We start from the raw sequence: 19924 nt of genomic DNA, 5'->3' as shown, positions 1-19924 counted from the left end.
TTATACAAGAAGCTAATGACCAAAGACAGACTTTTAAAGAAAGCTACTAGGCATCTAAATCATACTGATCACTAAGCCAGCATACTTTTGTGAAGTCTTCTGCCTCCAGAGCCATGTGGTCTCTTATTCAGATGATGAATCACCTTCTGCTTAATTCAAATAAGTTTTAGCTTTTCATGGGTCCAAACCATTAAAATCTCTGTTTTCTCTCTCTAGTTTCCTGGACAGTTGGACTCTGAGGTTCCTTGCAGTTCTAAGATTCTATGAATCCCTCTGTTTCTTTTAGAACATTCAAAATTATATTTCAATAACCCTCAGTGAGCTAGCTGGTTTGATAGGTATAAACCCCTAATTCAGAAACAGGTTGTCTCTGATTAATTTATCACCAGGTTTCCCATGAAATTGCAGCCCATGACAGGTGAAAAATGATAGCCTTTCTGACTCTTTCTGGCCCCTTAGAGATGAATGTCCCTTTGCCCTGGCTCATGCCTGGGACCCAAATATTGCCCCTCTCCCCCTGCAGAGGAGAAGACGGAATAGGAAAGGGTGACTACTACCTGAGTTCAACCTATGTCCTGACCACTGCTATAACATTAGAATCAAGGAGAATCCTTCTGTAGACATCCACAGGTAGGATCTTCAACCTGTCCTTAGCCAGGTCTGCCACTGTTTCCTTGCAGTTTGGAGATGATATCTAGGCCAGTGGAATAGAAGTCCTGGTAGACTTTACCAAGCTGGAAAGATGGCTAGTCCATCCCTAGAGATGGGCTGCCTAGCTGTTGTCTGAGCATCAGCCTAGCTAAGTCAGAAAAACTTATCAGGCTGATCACAGGGAAATGAATTTTTTTTTTCTGCCAGAGCAACTTCTAAAGATCTTCTCTTCATTTGTAGAAAGACTATAAATATAATTAATTGAAGGAGTACTTATACTGATGAAGGCAAAGATCTTTGTGGTACCAAAGTAGAAGGTTTTCTTGAGTATATTAATTTGTTTCATATTACCAAGGGTAGCGTGGTATAAGGAATAGAGAGCCAAGAAGAACTGGATACAAGTGCAGTCTCTGACATTCTGGCTGCATGACCTGGCAAGTCCCTTAACATTTCTGGGCCCCAGGAGGTTCTCTAAGACTATGTTATTATTCAGTTGTTTTCATTCGTGTCTGACTCTTCATGACCTCATTTCGGATTTTGTTGGTGAAGGTACTGGAATGGTTTACCATTTCCTTCTCCAGCTCATTCTACAGATGAGGAAACTGAGGCAAACAGGTTAAGTGACCTGCTCAGGATCACACAACTACTAAGGTGCTTTATCCACTGCACCACCTAACTGCCTGGCAATAGGTAATACATGAACTGATTTGGCCTCAGTTCTTCCATAGTTATTCCCATCGTCATATAATGCCTTTAACTACTTAAAAAAACCATCCATATATATAGTAAAAGTTTACTCCTAATGATAGCAAACATTTATATAGAACTTTAAAGTTTGTAAAACACTTTACAAATATTGTCTCACTTGATCCTCACAACAGTCCTGGACAGTAGGTGCTGTAATTATCTCCATTTTCCAGATGAGGAAATTGAGGCTGAAAGAAATTAACTTACTTGTCCAGAGTCACACAGACAGAAAGTTTCTGAGGCAGGATTTGAACTCCAGATTTCCTAACTTCAATTCTAACATGCTATGCACTGTATCACCTAGCTACCTACAAAATTATGCATAAAGGTTTCCCATTGTATTTCATAATGCTGGTAATGACATTTCTTTCAAAGCTATACAAATCAGTGTCCTTATAAGCCTGGGGAAGAGTTAGTGGAAGTATTCTTATTATCTCCATGAGGAAATTGCGATTTTAAATGATCACATAGCTAGTCTATTGAGATTTGGGAATCCTGATGATCACTTAGGATACGTTGTTCATCCTCATTCCATGTCATCTACAAATTTGATAAACATGCCATCTATGCCTTTATTCAAATCATTGAGAAAAATGCTCTACATCACAGGGCTAAGCACACGTCTTGGGAATGATAAATGAACATGCTATCGTTAATGACTTACTCTTTGTGCTGGGCCATTTAAACAGTTTTAAGTCCACTTAATTGCCCTATCGTTTTGTCCACATTTTTCCATCTTTTCCACCAGAAACATGAGAGACTATCAAATGGTTTGCTAACATTTATATTAATTATATGGGATTATCTGATTCGCCAGCCCAGTGACTTTGTAAAAAAAAAAAAAGAGACTCAGTTCAATTTCAGAAGACATACTCTTAATTAAGTCATGCTGGTTCTTTGTGATCATTGATTCCTTTTCTAGATGGTTACTAGCTAGCCCTTTAAGAACACATTTTAGAATCTTGATGGGAATAAAAGGCAAGCTCACTAGCATATGATTTTCAGTTTCCATTCTTTTCCTTTTTTGGGGAAGGGGTTCATTTGCCTTTTGCTAATTCTACAGGAACTATCTTGTTTTTCAAGATCATTCACACATCAATGACTCAGCAAAACATCTACCAGTTTATTTAGTACCCTAGGATGTATTTCGTCTGGGCTCCTTGACTTGAACTCAATAAGGACAGCTAAGTTCTCCCTTCCTATTTTCTTACTTAGCTTGAATATCAGTTCACTATTGGCCATTTTTGTTCTATTCTTTCTAGTCTAAATAATTCTCTTTAACAAAGAAAACAAAAACTAAATGAGAAATGAGCAGCTCAATCTTCTCTCCATTATCGATTTATTTCATCCTATCTACCCCAATCAGTGGCCCTATCTATTCCTTCTTTCCTTCTCCTTTCCCTGCTCAATATTGCTAAAAAATAAAACCAAAAAAAAAACAAAAAAAGAAATTTTTAAAAAAAATTTTCCTTAGTTTCTCCTGCCAACCTCAGCTCATTTTTAGATTAAGTAGTCTTGACATTATTTTTGCAGTGCCATGACACAGGTTTGTATCCATGCTCCATTATGTAAACTTGCTTCTGTCTTCTGTATGTCTTTTTTAATTTTAAAAATTCATTTTATTAATTTTTTTTGTCTTAAAGTCACAGTGTTCCCCTCCCAGATTAAACCCAACCATATGACAAAGAAAAATGATTGACCAAACAGATGACTCAGAAACAACTAACAACGTATACACTGTTGTATCCTAGTATCCCCTACTTTTCTGCCATAAGGGAGGAATTGTATTTCATTATCTCTTCACCAAGACCTTCACTGTTTTTTTTTAAATTACTTAAACCTCAACTTGCTCTAAAAATATTTTCCTTTACACTATTCCAGTAATTTCACTTATTACTTTTTTTAGCTCTGGTCTCCATCATTTCAAACAAAATCTCAAATTTTCTGAATTCCTCATATTCATCTCCATAGAAAAGGGAGAATGGACTACAGAATGAGATATATCAGAGTGCATCTGATGTATGTTGAAAGCATATCAAATAAATGCAAACCAAGGGATATTGTGAGATACGTTTCAATCCTAACTGCTCTCACTCACACTATTTGTTGTTGTTGTTGAGTCATTTTGATGTGGTTTAAGGGCTCAGGGATCCTGGGACCCCAAAATCACAACACACAGGTCCTGCCCAAAAGAATTTGACCCAAGCCTTCTTTCAGCCAAAGACAAGGTTTATTAGAACATTGTCATATTGGGCAGACTCTTAAGGAGTCTGAACATGAGTAAGCAGTGGCCAGATTATAAAAATATAAGCAGTGGCTAGATTTTAAGAATCCCAGCATCTTAATGGAGACAAGATGGACCTTATATGCAGAAAGCCTGTGGGAGGGATCTAGGAGTGGCCAAATACTTTGGGGTGACAGGAGGAGGGGCCTAAGGAAGATCTGAATGGGAGTGGCCAGTAAGCTGGGGTGAACAGAACTCCTGGGACCTGGACAATGGAGCCTAGTTAGGATTAAGTGTGGGAAATGGAGGGAAGATTGGGTGTAGACACAATGAAAGGCCAGTTGATGGGATTATAGCCTCAGATGAATACCAGAGATTTGGCCAGTGGGAAAGTCCAGTGCTTTTCCTTTTTGGGGTCTTGATCCCATCCTCATCAATTTTGGTCATGTCTAAGTCTTTGTGACCCCATTTGGGGTTTTCTTGGCAAAGATACTAGAGTAGTTTGCCATTTCCTCCTCCAGCTCATTTTACAGATGAGGAAACTAAGGCAAGCTGGGTTAAGTGACTTGCCCAGAGTCACACAGCTAGTAAATGTCACCAGAGGCTGGATTTGAACTCAAGTAGATGAGTCCTCCTGTCTCCAGGCCCAACACTCTACTGTGCCACCTAGCTGCCTATCATACTGACTATAGTATACTGACAAGCAGTACGACATAATGCATAGGGAGCCATAGTCTGAATCAGGAAGATCTCTGAATTCAAAATGGCTATGTGATACTAGGTAATGCTCTGATTGGAAATTACAGAATAATTGCTGATCTGCATTGGTAGAGAGGGTTTCTTCACCAAGAGTACTTGATAACAATGAAATCACAGGTCTGAGCATAAGTAGAGCCCATTTTCTGAAATGAACTATTAGTGGCTGACCATGAACTTCTATAGCATCCTTCTTAAAAAAAAAAGAATGATACTGAATTAGACCTACTTGTTCTCTATTTTTCTCTTTTATTCTCTGAGTATCTGGTTTGATAGGGAGAGCATGCCCTTCCTGACATATTAGGGCTAAAGGCTCCAATTTTACTCAGGCTGAAGTATATCAGTAAGCTAGAATGTTCAGTTTTCTGCTTTTCTTCCAAAAATATTTATAAACTTGTAACTTTGAAATCTCATGGCATTTCCTTGACTTTATTTTAAGGGAACTGTTATACAGAAGTCCCCCCTTAAAACTCCCAGCATGTTTGCTATGAAGTCAAGGGTTTTCACACTCTTTCAGGCTTGGATGTTGCTTTGAACACTGAAAGAGAGTCCAGATATCACCTCCTCTTGATAGGAGGACTTACAATTGCTTAGGAATGAGGAAATGTGGGAGGCAGATGGAAACTCTAGCACTCTCTTAACCAGGTTTACATTCCTTATGGAAACTGCTGTCTCAATGATTGTGATCCCCTTGAGGGCAAAGACTAGTTTATTATTTTGTGCTGGTATCCACTATAACAAGCACGGTGTCTTGCATACATAGGTGCATATCAAATCCTTCTTAGACTGAATTGAGCTAAAAGGTTCTACTTCAGAAGCAAATAAAGTTTCCTTTGGAGTTCAGTCTGCTGGTTCAGTTTCCTTTTAACCTCCTATTATATACATCATCAGTTGCTCATCACAAGGCCATGAGAGGGAAGAGTTTATTCTCTCATCTCAGCTTGGAATCACTAAAGTGAGAAGATTGACAGATGAGTTTTAATGACATAGAAAATATAGCATCTGATGAGTATTCCTTCCTCCTATGCAAGTTCCCTGAGGGCAGGAGTTATACAGTACCCAGCCTAGTACCAAGCACCTAGTAGTCAAATTTGTTTGTTGAATGATCAATAAATAATGTAAGTCATTAACATTGATTTTCTTTTTCTTTTCCTTGTACTCATTAAAGTTTCCGTCTGATGCGTTTCACAGTTAACTACTCATAGGATCACAGGTTTAATTCTAAAAGGGACCTTAAAGGCCAGCTAGTACTTGTTTTAGAAATTAAGTGAGACCTAGAAAGGTTAAGTGACTTAGTCAAGGTCACACAGACAATATTAGCAGAGACAAGATTCAAACCTCTAATTCCAAAGCCATGTAGTCTTGAACTACACTAACTTTCTTGGTAAACATTCTATAGTATAATTTTATACAATGAGTTTCACTGTTTTTTTTTATTATGCATAGCCTACTTATAATTTTTTGGCCTTCCTTACATCTTATAACAATGAGTTATGAGCATTTAGTGCATCCATGAATTTCTTTCAAAACCAAGGAATGGGGGGTGGGGGTCATTGTGAAGTATAAATTAAGGACTTTATTCGTTGTATGTGTGGGTATTTGTATTTGTGTGTAAGAGTGGAGTTGAAACCCTCACATTTTGCTCTGCTGTCTTGACTAGATGAAAAGACTTTTTGGTTGAATCAAATAATCAGACCTGAATGTGAACAGGGCCTATACACCTCCTTGAATCATTAAAAAGTTTTGATACCCAGTCAAGGTTACAGAGTCAAATGGAGTGGTTTCTACCCCACACTTAGATGTGTTAATATGAAGAAAACACAGGATAAAAAGAATCCATGTGAAATTAATCAGGAAAAGAAGAAAAATAATTTTGAGTTAGTAAAATCCCTATTCAGCCTACCTCTTAACACTAACCTTTAATTGTTTGGTGTACTTTGGCACTAGAAAACACAAAATATTTTCTCTGCATAGTCTAGGAATGCATCTCCTCACTCCGATTTGCCTGAATGCCCATGATGGAAAAATATAGGAGGAAACAGAACAGAAGTGTTCATGATGTCTCTTTTCTTGTGGGATCTCCTAGCTGCTGCAGAAATAAAATTTATGGTGGCTGGAAGGCAAATGCCATTTTTGAGGAAACCATCTAAATGCCTGTTCAGTTCATCCAATTTCCAAGGGACTGTCTCATTCTGCACTGCTGGCACCACCAGCACTAACAAATTCAGAGAAATATTTATGGATTGCCCAATGGAGCCAAAACCTCTCTCTAGGCTGCCCTTTACTCTCAGAGGAAACACTGTTCCTCCAATCAAAAAGCAGACACCAATTTGACAAGCAGAATGTTCTCTCCACCACAGTCTCTGGCCAGAATGTTGTTAATGTAGCTCTTTTCACAGCCCTCCCCAACATGAGGCAAGTTCCTGGGCTCTGCCTGCAGGAAATACTGTTGGACAACAGAAACCTCTTTTACTTGTAAGAATGGAATAGTAATAAGTTTCTGCCTTAGGAAAAAAAAAACAGGTTGTTGTAGCTGGGAGAACATTTTGGCTCTTCCAAATAATATTCTTTTTTCTGATAACAAATTCATTTTTTAACTAGAAAGTAATATATTTCCTAGAAATACGAGCATTTTTACTTAAAGTTTGCTTTTTGGGGAGGAATATTTCCTGAGGCATTAAAGAGCAAAAATTTTCAAATGATAGAATTCTTCAGCAACACTTTGTTTCATTAAACTTTCAATCCCTGATGAGTCTAACATTCTTTTTTATATATGAAAGAAATATATGTGGATTATTGTTCAGATTTACAGCAGGAAGGTCAAAAGCTATAGCTTTGATAATTTAGTTCATGGGGCAGCTAGGTGGCACAATAGATGGTGCTCTAGGCCTGGAGTCAGGAAGTCGAGAGTTTATATTTGACCTCAAACACTTACTAGCTGTGTAACCCTGGGCAAGTCACTTAAGAATTTTTGCCTTAGTTTCCTCATCTATAAAATGAGCTGGAGAAGGAAATGGCAAACCACTCTTGTATCTCTACCAAGAAAACCCCAAATAGATTCATGAAGAGTACGACATGATTGAAACAACTGAACAACAAAATCAGTTCATGAATTCAGGGTAAAATAAAGCAGCATTTACTAAGTTCTTACTATGTGACAGGGTAAAATGAATAAGCATTTATTAAGCTCTAATATGTGCTAGGCTCTGTGGTAGAAGTGGACAAAACAATGACAAAAGTACAATATTCCTGGTCCTGGTGTCTGGAATATGTAAGTATGTAAAATTGTGTGTGTGTGTGTGTGTGTGTGTGTGTATACATATAAAATATATTCTGAGTCCAGTCAATAAGCATTCTTAAACACCTGCTATATGCCAGATACTAAACTAAGTGCCAGAGAACCAAAGAAAGGCAAAAACTTGGGCTTTCAATTATATTCAAAGATCTCACAATTTAATGGGAGAGACAATATGAAAACAACTGTATACAAATAAGATATGTATGAGATAAATAAAAATGGATGAATGTAGAAGGTGGTACTTGAGCTAAATTTTAAAAGGAACTGAGATATTCTAAGAGGTAAGAGGTGAAGGTAAGAATGGGGTGAGGTTATGAAGGGTTTTAAAAGCCAAACAAATGATTTGATATTTGATCTTGGAGATAATAGGGACTCACTGGAGTTTATTGAATGGAGTTGGAAGGGTGACATAAATTTGATAGTTGAGTGGAAGATGGGAGTGAGAAGAGAGTTGAGGCAGGGAGACCAATGAGAAGGCTATTACAATAGTGTGGAAGCAAGGTGATGAGGGTGGTGGTCCTAAAACAGAAAGGGAGCTATAGGAGACATGTTGCAAAGATAGAAGTAATAGGATTTGACAACAGTTTGGAAATGTGGAGTGAGTGTGAGAGAGGAATTGAAAATGAGACCTAAGTATATGTTGTTGGTATATGAATATATATATATATATATATATATATATATGTATGTGTGTATATATACACACACACATCCATATATTTATTCATATACATACACATAAATATGAGATAATTAATTGGAGAGCTAAAGGGAGGGGAGAAGTTGAAGAAACATTTTTTTTATAGGAGGTGGTACTTAAACTGAAACTTTAAGGAAATAAAGGATTTTTAGAAGTTGAGATGAGAAAGATGTGAATTTCAGACATAAGAAACAGCCAGGGCAAAGGCTCAGAGACAGGTGATGGAATGAGTGTCATCTGTTAGAAATAAGAAAAGAAAGCCAGTGAGCAGGGCAAGAAAAGGAGTAAGGTATAAAAAACCCAGAAAAAGAGATTGGGGACAGGTTGTGAATGGTCTTAAACGGCTAATAGAAGTTTATATGTGATTTTGCAGGCAATAGGGAACCGCTGGGATTTGTTAAGTAGGAAAATGACATGGTCAGAGCTGTAGAAGAAAATCAGGGACCTCACTAGCCTGTCTACTGGCTCCCACTCTGGGCAGTATCAAAGTTTTGGTTTTTTCACAATACTGTTCTGGAAACATATTTTAAAATTGAGTCATCCATGTCCATTGGGTTTACTGTCCCAGCATATGATTCAGGACAGGGAATGACCTAGGTAAGTTTTGAAATTATGTCTCCCTGTGTTTGCAAATTAAACCCTTTTGTATACTATCATACATTGGAATATAACTCCTATGTCAAAGCCTATTGGTATATGACTCTTGCTTTATTGCTGGAGATGAAGGGACAAGGCCTCTTCCACTCCCATCAACTCCACCCTGTCCCTCATGCAGAGTAGGGCATTCTTTACAGGAATAAGCAGAGTCCCACTTTGGGAGAGGGGTTATAGGAGGATTCACACCTTCGCTGTAATGCGTCAAGCACAGGACAAAATAAATACCTACATGCTATGACAAATGGTATTTTCTGAAACTGAAAGTATGTGCAGTTGAACAAAGCATGGAAGCATCCTTTAAATGCATTCCTCCTGCCCCACCCCCCAAGTACCCTCTGTGTCTTTTCCTGGTCTCTGCTCTGCTTTCCCAGTTCAGTGAATATGAAACAAGAGATTGAAAAGGAACGGAATGATGGTGGAAAGAGGAGAAATAGGCACAAATGCTTAATTGAAGTTATCACTGTATTAGTCATGAAGTAAATTACTATAGGAGTTTCAGGAAAAGTTAGTTTGAGTAATAAACAAATCAGGTTGATTTGTTTATATGAGTCCCCTGTTTGATGACAAATAAGTATTTGGAAAGAGGTAGTTCATTTTTTTAAAGAGTTTTCTTCACAACAAGTCTTAAAATTTAGTCCACAGTACACTTGATATAAATCTCCTAAAGAATAAAAGACATTATTCCAGCCGAAAAATTAATCTTACCTAGGAGGTTAATTGGATTTTTCTTATATTTTAATATATTACTTATTTCTATATTTGCCCTTTCCTGTATATCAATTGAACATTAATTAAATCGATCTAGCTAAAATATAGGCTAAATAAGACAGCAAAGCTTAACTTAAGAACATCTTAATGTATATGAATTAGCATACTACTCAGAGACAACTAAATCTACTTCTGCCATCCCATCACCTCTATTTTATCTGTTTTGAACAGAGCTATCTACCTTCTAGGTAATATTAGTATAGTAATCATTTATTTTTGGTCTAACAAGCAAGGAAGTGGCCATTCCTTCTATACAGGCAGAGCCTATATAATACTTCTCTGACCATTGTTTGAAAATATGGTCATTAAGGCACTACAACTCTACTAGAACATTTCATTTCCCACACTATAATTTCATAGGAAGAGCCATTCAACCCAGCACTAACTTTCTGGCTCCTTACACAGCTCTCCTTGGTCTCCCCTCTCTCCCCCTCCAATTCTCCTCCTCCCCACAACCCCAGCTCAGCCTCTACTCCCCACCAGGACTACTCAGTGCTTACCTCTGAGTTACTCTGCTGAGTTCAGCTCAGTGCGTTCTGCACTCCCACCTGGTTTCCCTCAGCTCTATTCCTATGGACTTTACTGTAATGTTATTTTGTCTAACATCATGTTTTCCTGGAAACAATGAACAAAGTTAGTCGGGGTGTATCTGTACCTCACTTCATGAATTTTTCAAGGTAATATCCAGTCTGTGCTGATTTGGATAGGCATCTGTTGCTTTTGGATACAGCTACATGCTGATTTGCCAGATTTATTCTACATTGTCCATTTTTATTTTATCTTTCATTTTCTGGCAGGAGAGGAGCTCTGTTTGAAGACTTACACCTGCTTCATACTCAGCATTTACATATTGGGAATGAACCTTTGCCACTAAACTATTGTGTTTAATTTGTCTCCCAAAAAGAAGTTTCTAAAATATGTGATTCTAAAAATCAGAGCATTTGGCTCATCAGTACCACAGGGAAATCATCAAAGAGATTAGCACACACACTAGATTCGCAAAAAGAAAATTCTAGACTTTGAAACATTGCTTATACTAGGAGCTCATCTTATATAGTCATTTCCCCATTACCACAATTCTTTATTTTATGAGGGGATGGAAGGTTGGTTTGAATGAAATGAAGTCAATATGTTTATTTGCTTTGCCTACTACAAGTTAAAATTGTCTTTTAGCATCATGGCTATATGATCCTGTGGTCTGGAATTAAGTACTCATTCCTACTCTGGTGTGACTGGTTTGTTTCCTCTTAAGCTCTGTGCATTATATCAATTCTTCTCTCCTTCACAGAGGGAATAATAGGCAGGTCAAAAATCCATGCAATTGCAACAATTGTCTTTATGTTATAAGGGACAATATTTCCCTCTTCTCAGCATAAATCCTGTGACTCTTTCTTACCAGTACCATTGCAGGGAGGGGAGCTGTAGTAATTAGATCCCTGGCAGCAACTTGAAATGAAAACTCAGAAATCTCATTTATAGCTATATCTCTCAAAGAGGTCAAAGGAAAAAAAGGTCCAATGTACTTTAAAATATATATAGTGACATTTTTGCTGTAGCAAAACACAATAAACAAAGTATGCCACATGAATGGAGAATGGCTAAATCCATCAACCAAAAAATAAGGATTGAATGAGCATTGCTATGTGCCTGTCACTGTGCTAAAAATTGGATGAATTTTGGTACATGAATGTGATGGGATACTATTTGGTCATAAGTGTTCAGAGAAACATAGAAAGAATTTTTTAACTGATGCAGAGTGAATTAAGCAGAACAAGGAAAATGATATACGTGGCTACAGTAATATAAACAACAAAGAACACTAAAACAAATCCTGTATAACTGTAATAACCAGTTTTGGTTCTGGATAAGAAATGAAGAAACACTCCTTTCATTGGAGTTGTGGGAGATTCAGGGTGGTGAATATTGAACAAACTATCAGATGCATTTTCTGGGGCAGTTAGGTTCATTTACTGCTTTTCTTTTTAACACAGGAAGGTTCATTGGGTAGTGGTAAGTGGTGGGTACAGGGAGTATATCTGCAAATGACTATGATTTTTTTTTGAGAAGCACTAATAAAATTTAAAAGTAGACATTGGAGTTTAGGAGACCATCTGGGCAAACCAAAGCCATAGGGTCCTGGAAGGGAGTTCCAAGGGAAAGTGCTCATTTGGCCTTCTTTAAGTCCATGCTTATGGGAAATTGTTTCTGGCTATTGAGGGCTACACATGTTTTTCAATGGGGGAATCATCTCATTCTGGATGCTGCTAAACTGCCCTGGGAAATTGGGGAGGTAGGTGAAATGAGGCTTTTTAAAAATTCCATTTCTGAGGAAAATTCAGAAGAACCAATTTAAGGGAAGTTCAAGATGGAAAATACTAAGGATTATTCTGTTAATTTAATTATATGATAGAACCTCCCTATAAAATTATTTACTCAACAGTTAATTTTTTTATGAAGCAAGTTTATCTTGGATTTCATCCAAAGGTAGTTTTTGAAGTACCAAAGGACCCATTATAAAGCTGTCACATGGCATGAGGTGGACTAGAGATGGTCAAGTAGAGAATAAAATTGAGGAAGATGAGGAGCTCACTTATTTTAAAAATGATATCTTTTAGTTTTACATTATATTCATTTCAAATATATCTCTTCCATCTCCTACCACCAAGGCCATCCCTTGTTAAAAATAAGTAAAAGGATTTAGAAAGAAAGAAAAAGGAAAAAAAATACAAATTGGGAAAAATCAGTAAACACACCAAATATTCCTGACAGTATCAGTGATATTCTACATACATAGTTTCCCCACATCTGCAATGAATGTATGGAAGTAAATTTAAAAAAAAACAACCTCTTCTCCATTGTCAAGCTTCATTACAATTTCATGCATTGAGTTTTATTTTATTGTTCTTTCTTCCCATTTATATTATTATAGCTATTGTTTATATTGTTTCCTAGCTCCGCCTACTTCATTCCATACCTATTCATATAAGCCTTTCCTTGCTTCTCAAAATTTTTCATATTTATCTTTTCTTACGGGTCAGCAATATTCTATTATCTCAATGTACCACCATCTGTTCTGCCATTTATCAATCAATCAACATCTACTTTGTTTTTAGTTCTTTGTTCCCACAGGGAAGAACAAGTGCTGTTATGAATATTTTGTTATATATGGAACTTTACGTCTTTAATATCCTTGGGGAACACACCCAACAATAGAATCTTTGAGTAAAGAGAAGAGACATATTAATTATCTTGTTGGCATAATTCCAAATTGCTTCCCAGAATGGTTGAATCAATTCATAGCTCTACTAAAAGTATTATATAGCATTATAGTACCTGTTTTTTCACAATCCCTCCAGCATTGAATCTTCCCATCTTTTGTCAATCACCTATTTTAAGATAAAACCTCAGAATTGCTTTGATTTGTATTTCTCTTAATATTAGTGATTTAGAGCAACAGTTCACATGGTTTGTTAATCATTTGCAGTTTTTATTTTGAAAACTTTTTGTCCCTATCCTTTGATCCATTGGACAATAGGTGTTGATCTTAAGCATTTGTGTTAGTTTCCTGTAGTTTTTAGGATCAGACTTTTATTAGTATTATTTGATGTAAAGATTTTCCCCAGTTGACAGCTTTCCTTCTTAACCCAGTCACCTTGCTTTCTTTACATCTTTCAAATGTATTTTGTAGTGTATTTCCATATCTTGAGTGTATCTTGGTAAATTGTGCCCCAGATTTAAAAAAATGTAGAGTCATTTTGAATGAAATTATTCTCTACTATACCTTCCTGGAATTTGTTTTGGTTATATGGAAAGAATAATTTTTAAAATTAATTAATTAATATGTTTTTAGTTTTCAACATTCAATTTTTTAATATTTTGAGTTACAAATTTTTCCCCTTCCTCCCCTTCACCCTCCCCAAGATGGCATGCAGTCTGATATAGGCTACACATATACAATCATATTAAACATATTTCTACATTAATCATGTTGGGAAAGAACAAAATGAAAAAACCGCAAGAAAGAAAAAACAAAAACAAAGCAAAAAGAAAATGGTATGCTTTGATCTGCATTCAAACTCCATAGGTCTTTTTCTGGATATAGATAGCATTTTCCATCATGAGTCTTTTAGAATTGTCTTAGATCATTGCATTGCTCAGAAGAGCTAAATCTATCAAAATCAGTCATTGCACAATGGTGCTGCTACTGTGTACAATGTTCTGCTCATTTCATTCAGCATAAATTTGTGCAAGTCTTTTTAGGTTTTTTTTTTTTGAAACCTGCCTGCTCTTCATTTCTTATGGAACAATAGTATTCCATTACATCCATAGTCATTGCCCAATTGATGGACATCCCTTCAATTTCCAGTTCTTTGCCACCACAAAAAGAGCTGCTATAAATATTTTTGTACATGTGGGTCCTTTTCCATTTTTATGATCTCTTTGGGATACAGACTTCATAGTGGTATTGTTGAATCAAAGGGTATGCACAGTTTTATAGCCCTTTGGGCATAAATACTAATGATTTTTGTGGATTTTGTGGATTTTTATGCTGCTATTGTATACTGAGGCTATTACATTCTCAGTTCCTTTATTTGTTCTCTGGGGTTTTCCAAGCAAATCAGAATGTCATATGCAAATGGGAATAATTTTGTCTCCTATTTTCAAATATTTATGCCTTTAATTTTTTATCTTCTCTTATTAATATCACTAACATTTAAAAATTATGTCAAATAATAACACATTTCTGTACTTATTTGTAAAACTTCTAGATTTTCCCCATTTCAAATAATGCTAGCTTTTGGTTTCATTTATATATATATATATATATATATATTGTTGTATTAAAAATGACTCTTCTGTGACTGGGCTTTTCAGGGCTTTTTAGGATAAATGACTAAGTTGTACTTTTCAAGCAATCAGCCAATTTACCAGAGTTTCCTAGGAGTTAAGAAAATCAGGAAAGGCCACAAGGAGATGGTGTTTGAACCAAGCTTTGATAAATATTTTAAGAAGTGGAGAAAGTTAATTTCAAACATGGGAGATGATCAGTGCAAAGATACTGATATTAGAGATGGAATGTCTTAGACATTCACAAGAAGGCCTGCTTGGCTGAACTTTAGTGTGTGGAAAGAGGAATAATGTATAACAAGGCTCTAAAGGTAGTTTGGGAGGAGGTTGTGAAGAGCTTGAAATGACAAACTGAAATTTATGTGTGATTCTAGAGATAAAAAGAAACTACTAAAGTTTCTTGGGAAAGTTAGGGATGTGGTCAGACTCTCTGCTTTAGGAAAATCGCTTTCATAACTGTGGGGAGGGTGGATTGGCCAGGGGAAGACTTGAGGCAGAGAAGCCAATTAATAGGCTACCATAATAGTCAAGTGAGAAGTGATAAAGGCCTAAAGCAGCATGATATCTAGGTGAGTAGAAAAAAGAAGACAGAGTCAAGAGATCTTGTGGAAGCAGAAGACTTGGTAATAAGAGAGAGAGAGAGAGAGAGAGAGAGAGAGAGAGAGAGAGAGAGAGAGAGAGAGAGAGAGAGAGAGAGAATGAATAAGAATTTGAGACTAACTCCAAACTTGAGAATTTTGATGACCAGCAGAATGGTGCCTCTTTCAGTAGATGTAGGGAAGTTTGGAAGAGGAAGGGGTGTTGGAGGAAAGATAATGAGGTCTATTTGAGATATGTATAGATTTTGAATGGCCTACTAGACATCCAGGTCAAAATTTTCAGTAGGAGCTGGATTTATACATCTGGGAGTTATCAGCAATGAGGATATTCAAACCTATTGGAGCTGATGACATTAGTTAAGAGAGAGGTGGGGTAGAGGATAAAGAAAGAAACAGACAAACAGACAGACATAGACACAGAGAAAGAGAAAGACAGGGAGCAGAGAGGAAGAAGCCCCAGCACTGACCCTTAGAGTATACCCAGAGTTATGGGTGATGATCCACCATGCTTTTTTCTCCATCTATTAATATAATCATGTGGTGTTATTTTTAATTGTTTTCCTAATGATGAACTAACTTCATATTCCGGAATATATCAAACTTAATTATGTTGAGAAATGGATATCAATATGTTGTTGTAGTCTTTCTTGGTACCATATTATTAAAAATGTTTGTGTCAGTATTCACTGATGCCATTGGTCCAAGTTCTCTTTTTTTCCTTTTTTCCTCCCTGTTTTAGCCATAAGGACCATCTTTTCTTTTCTTTTTCTTTTTAATCTTTTTTTTTTTTATTTTTAGGCAGTTGGGGTTACGTGACTTGCCCAGGGTCACATAGCTAGTAAGTGTCAAGTGTTTGGTCTGAGGCCGTATTTGAACTCAGGTCCTTCTGACTTCAGGGCCTGTGCTCTATCCACTGAGCCACCTAGCTGCCCCAGGACTATCTTTTGTCACATAAAAGAAGCCTGGTAGACTATCATCTTTCTTATTTTTTTTTAAGAATAACTTGTGTATTATATAAAATATGTGTATATATAAATATAATTTTAATTACTTTTTGGTATTTGATTGGGGCAGCACAGGTGGTACAATGTATAGAGTGCTGGGTCTAGAGTCAGGAAGACTCATCTTCCTGAGTTCAAATCTGGCCTCAGACACTTTCTAGCTGTGTGACCCTGGGCAAATAACTTAACCCTGTTTGCCTCAGTTTCCTCATCTATGAAAAAAGGAAATGGCAAATCACTCCAGTATCTTTGCCAAGAAAACCTCCAAATAAGTCATGAAGAGTCAGACATGACTGAAATGACTAAAGAACATGTTCTTGATTGAATTCCCCTGGAACTACATCTGGACCAGGTTTTTTCCCCTTATTCAAAGGTTCTTTCTAATTTAATTGATTTCATTTTCAAATTTGGATTATGATCTCTTTTACATGGTTTCTTAACATGGGAATTTTCTACTTTTGTAGGTAATAATGAATTTCTTCTGATTTCAATCTGTTCTTTTTTCTTAAGTTAATTCTTCTTTTGTCTTTCACTCTCATCTGCCTACACACATGTATTTTTGTTAGCTAAAGCGTTTGTTTCAATTTAGAAGTAGCTCAATGTAATAGGATTATCTTTGCTTTATGATCCTAGAGGCTAATTGTTGTTGTTTTTCTACAGCCCTATGATTTTATTAATGTAGGGAAGTCCTAAATGCCTAAATTCCCTTTATAAAATTCAGGTGAGCAATTGTTATAGAACTCAAAGTTTTAGGGCAGGGATGGGCAAACTAAGGCCCAAGGGCTGCTTCTGTATGGCACCCAACCTAAGAATGATCTTTACATTTTTAAATAGATGAAAAAAATCTAAAGAAGAATATTTTACTTACAGGTGGTAATTATATGAAATGCAAATTTCATTGTCCATAAAGAAGGTTTTATTGGACCACAGCCATGATATCTCATTTACATATGGCCTATTGATGCTTTCTCATTATGATAGCAGAGTTGAGTAGCTGTGACAGAGACTGTATGTGGCATGGTGCGATCATTGCTTTCAATTGCTGCTTAAAAATCAGTGACACAGTTAAAACTGGACAGCATTTCAAGTGCCATGTATCATGACATTTAAAAAAAATCACCAGTACATACCCATCATTTCAAAAAAAAAAGGTGAACTTCAAATGTCACTTTTTTATTGCTGTCTTTTGCTTTTACATTATCAGTCAATAAGCATTTGTTAAGCACCTACTATGTGCCAGGCTCTGTGCTGAGCTTGGGGACATAAAGGCAGTCCCTGCTCTTGAGATTTGTTGACAGTCAAATGGGAGAGACAGAAAAACACATATTTACACATGACATATAAAGGCTAAGTGGGAGATAATTAATGAGGGAAGACACTAGAATTAAGTGAGGATCAGAAAAGACTTCTCATAGAAGGTGGAATTTTAGTTGGGACTTGAAGGAAAGTCTGCAAGTAGAGATGAGGAAGGAGAGAATTCAAGGGATGGGGGATAGGGAGTAAAAACCTCAGAGGCAAGAGATGGAGTGTCTTGCTCAAGGAATAGTAAGGAAGCCAATGTCATTGGATCTCAGAGTATGTGAAAGGGAGTGAGAGGGTAGTAAGGTGTAAGAAGAGTGTAAATGTAAGAGAGGGCTAGGTTGCAAAAAGTTTTGAATGTCAAATGGGATTTTATGTTTGATCATGGAAGTGGAAAGGAGCTACCAGTTTAGTGAATGGGGAGAGAGGTGTCAAATGTTGTTCTTTTAAGTCACAGTGGAACATGGATTATTTCGTTATTGAATTGGGTGAAAAACATTGTATTTATTATGCAATGACACTGTAGCTGTGCTAAAAGATACAATATACGTCAACATTACTGGACTTAGCACTCATCACAATTTTCCCAACTCACAGGAAAACAATGGTCAGAAAAATTAGAAAATTAAAAATGGAATGTCTCATCACAGGAGAATTTCTTGACAAAAATATAAACTAAAAAAAAAAAGGCTGGAATCAAAGTAAGTTTCCAAGTGACTTATTTGCTAGCCAAGCAGAGAAAACCTTACTGAAGATGAATTAATTAAATTGTATTTGATTGCAGCAGAAATGTGTACAGAGAAATTAAACTTGTTTAAATTTATTAGAATTTTTTTCAAGTAAAATCATATGTTCATGGATTTGTAGCCATATTTGGCAGTACCTATCTTTGTGAAAAGACATTCTCAAAGATGAAATATGTAAAATTTAATTTTACATCATCATTAACAGATGAACACTTAAAATTGATTTTGAACATAGAGAATAATAATTTGGACCTCAAACGAGCAAAATGTTATTTACTCCAAAAAAGAATTCCATTCTCCTCATTTGTAGACTTGTATTACAAAAAATTATACTCAATTTTATTATCATATTTTTGATTTCATCAATAAAAATTTTTGTAGAAACTTGTTTTTTTTCTCTTGTTATGTAAGTACCTACATAATATCCTTGATTTTTGCCTCAGCCTGAAAAGCCTAACATTTTTACTTTCTGGCTCTTTACAGAAAAACTTTTGCCAACCCTTGTCTTAGACAGTTACCCAGAGCCCAGAAAAGTTTAACGACCTGCCCAGGGGCACATAGCCAGTATGTGTCAGAGGTAGAACTGCCTTACTTGAAAACAAGGCTTTCTCTCTGTTGTACTTCCATGTCTCTCAGGTTAATTTGATCACATTTAAATGTATAATCACTGCTAGTAACATTTTTGATAAATACCTTTAGAACTTGGAAAACAATTTGCTGCTTCCACAGATAAACTTTTAGGACTATTGGCATAAACAGCAAATTATTTATTTTCAAAACTCAGCTTAACTTTATTATTTTCTAAGTTTATATTATGTTTGAATTTAGTTTTTCAAATTTCTCCTACCTCTAATTGCCTATAAAAATTTCATTTTTTTATGTCTCTTATGATACTATGATTTCATCTTGTATTTTGATTGTTGGCTATGTCTTATCTCCCTTTCAGAAAGTAAGTTTAAAACAAAGTCCCATACCAATGGACTTTGGGACTTAAGTTATAGGTTACATGAATAGTAATAGTTAGCATTTATATAGTGCTTTAAGGTTTTCAGAGCCTTTTACATGTATTTTTCATTTGATCCTCCAAACAACCTTATGAAATAGATACCATTTTCTCATTTTACAAGTGAGAAAACTGAGGGTCATACAGGTTTTAAGTGTCTGAAGTAGAATTTGAGCTTAGATCTTCCAAGCTCCAAGTCCAACACTATCTGCTCTGTTACCTACCTGCTCTCAAAATAAGTGGCTATGTCATATTAGTCTCTGTTTATACTATAGCACCTAATAAAATGTCTTATTGAGCCTCCTTAAATGATGACTATAATCACTAAAAAATAAATTAATAAATGAAAATCAGCGTAAGTATCTACACCAGAGAAGCAAATTGAATGGAAGATACCTATTGTGGAGACTGTGCTATGCAGTTGGATGCCCATCCCACAAAACTGGTCCTTTAGTATATATATCTTGGACAGACACTGGTGATGGACAATGAGCTAGTCTCAGAATTAAGTAGGAAGAATAGTTAACTGTGTATTGCATTTAGGAAATTGCATAGTGCTTTTAATGATCCTGTTTCTTTCTGAAACAAAAAAACCCATTTTTTAAAACATGAGTAATTTTCCAATTA

The 19924-nt window shown here is 36.1% G+C and overlaps 1 protein-coding gene across 1 annotated transcript in view; it reads left to right on the top strand.

The window, feature by feature from the left end:
* The window catches only part of ESR1 (estrogen receptor 1), a 306468-nt gene that overhangs the window by 210105 nt on the left and 76439 nt on the right, over nt 1-19924 (top strand).

This window comes from Phascolarctos cinereus, unplaced genomic scaffold, assembly GCF_003287225.1.
Source record: "Phascolarctos cinereus isolate Bilbo 61053 unplaced genomic scaffold, phaCin_HiC Scaffold_5;HRSCAF=322, whole genome shotgun sequence".
Taxonomy (NCBI): Eukaryota; Metazoa; Chordata; class Mammalia; order Diprotodontia; family Phascolarctidae; genus Phascolarctos; species Phascolarctos cinereus.
Note: the sequence above shows the minus strand (reverse complement) of the source record. Positions and strands in the feature narration are given on the sequence as shown.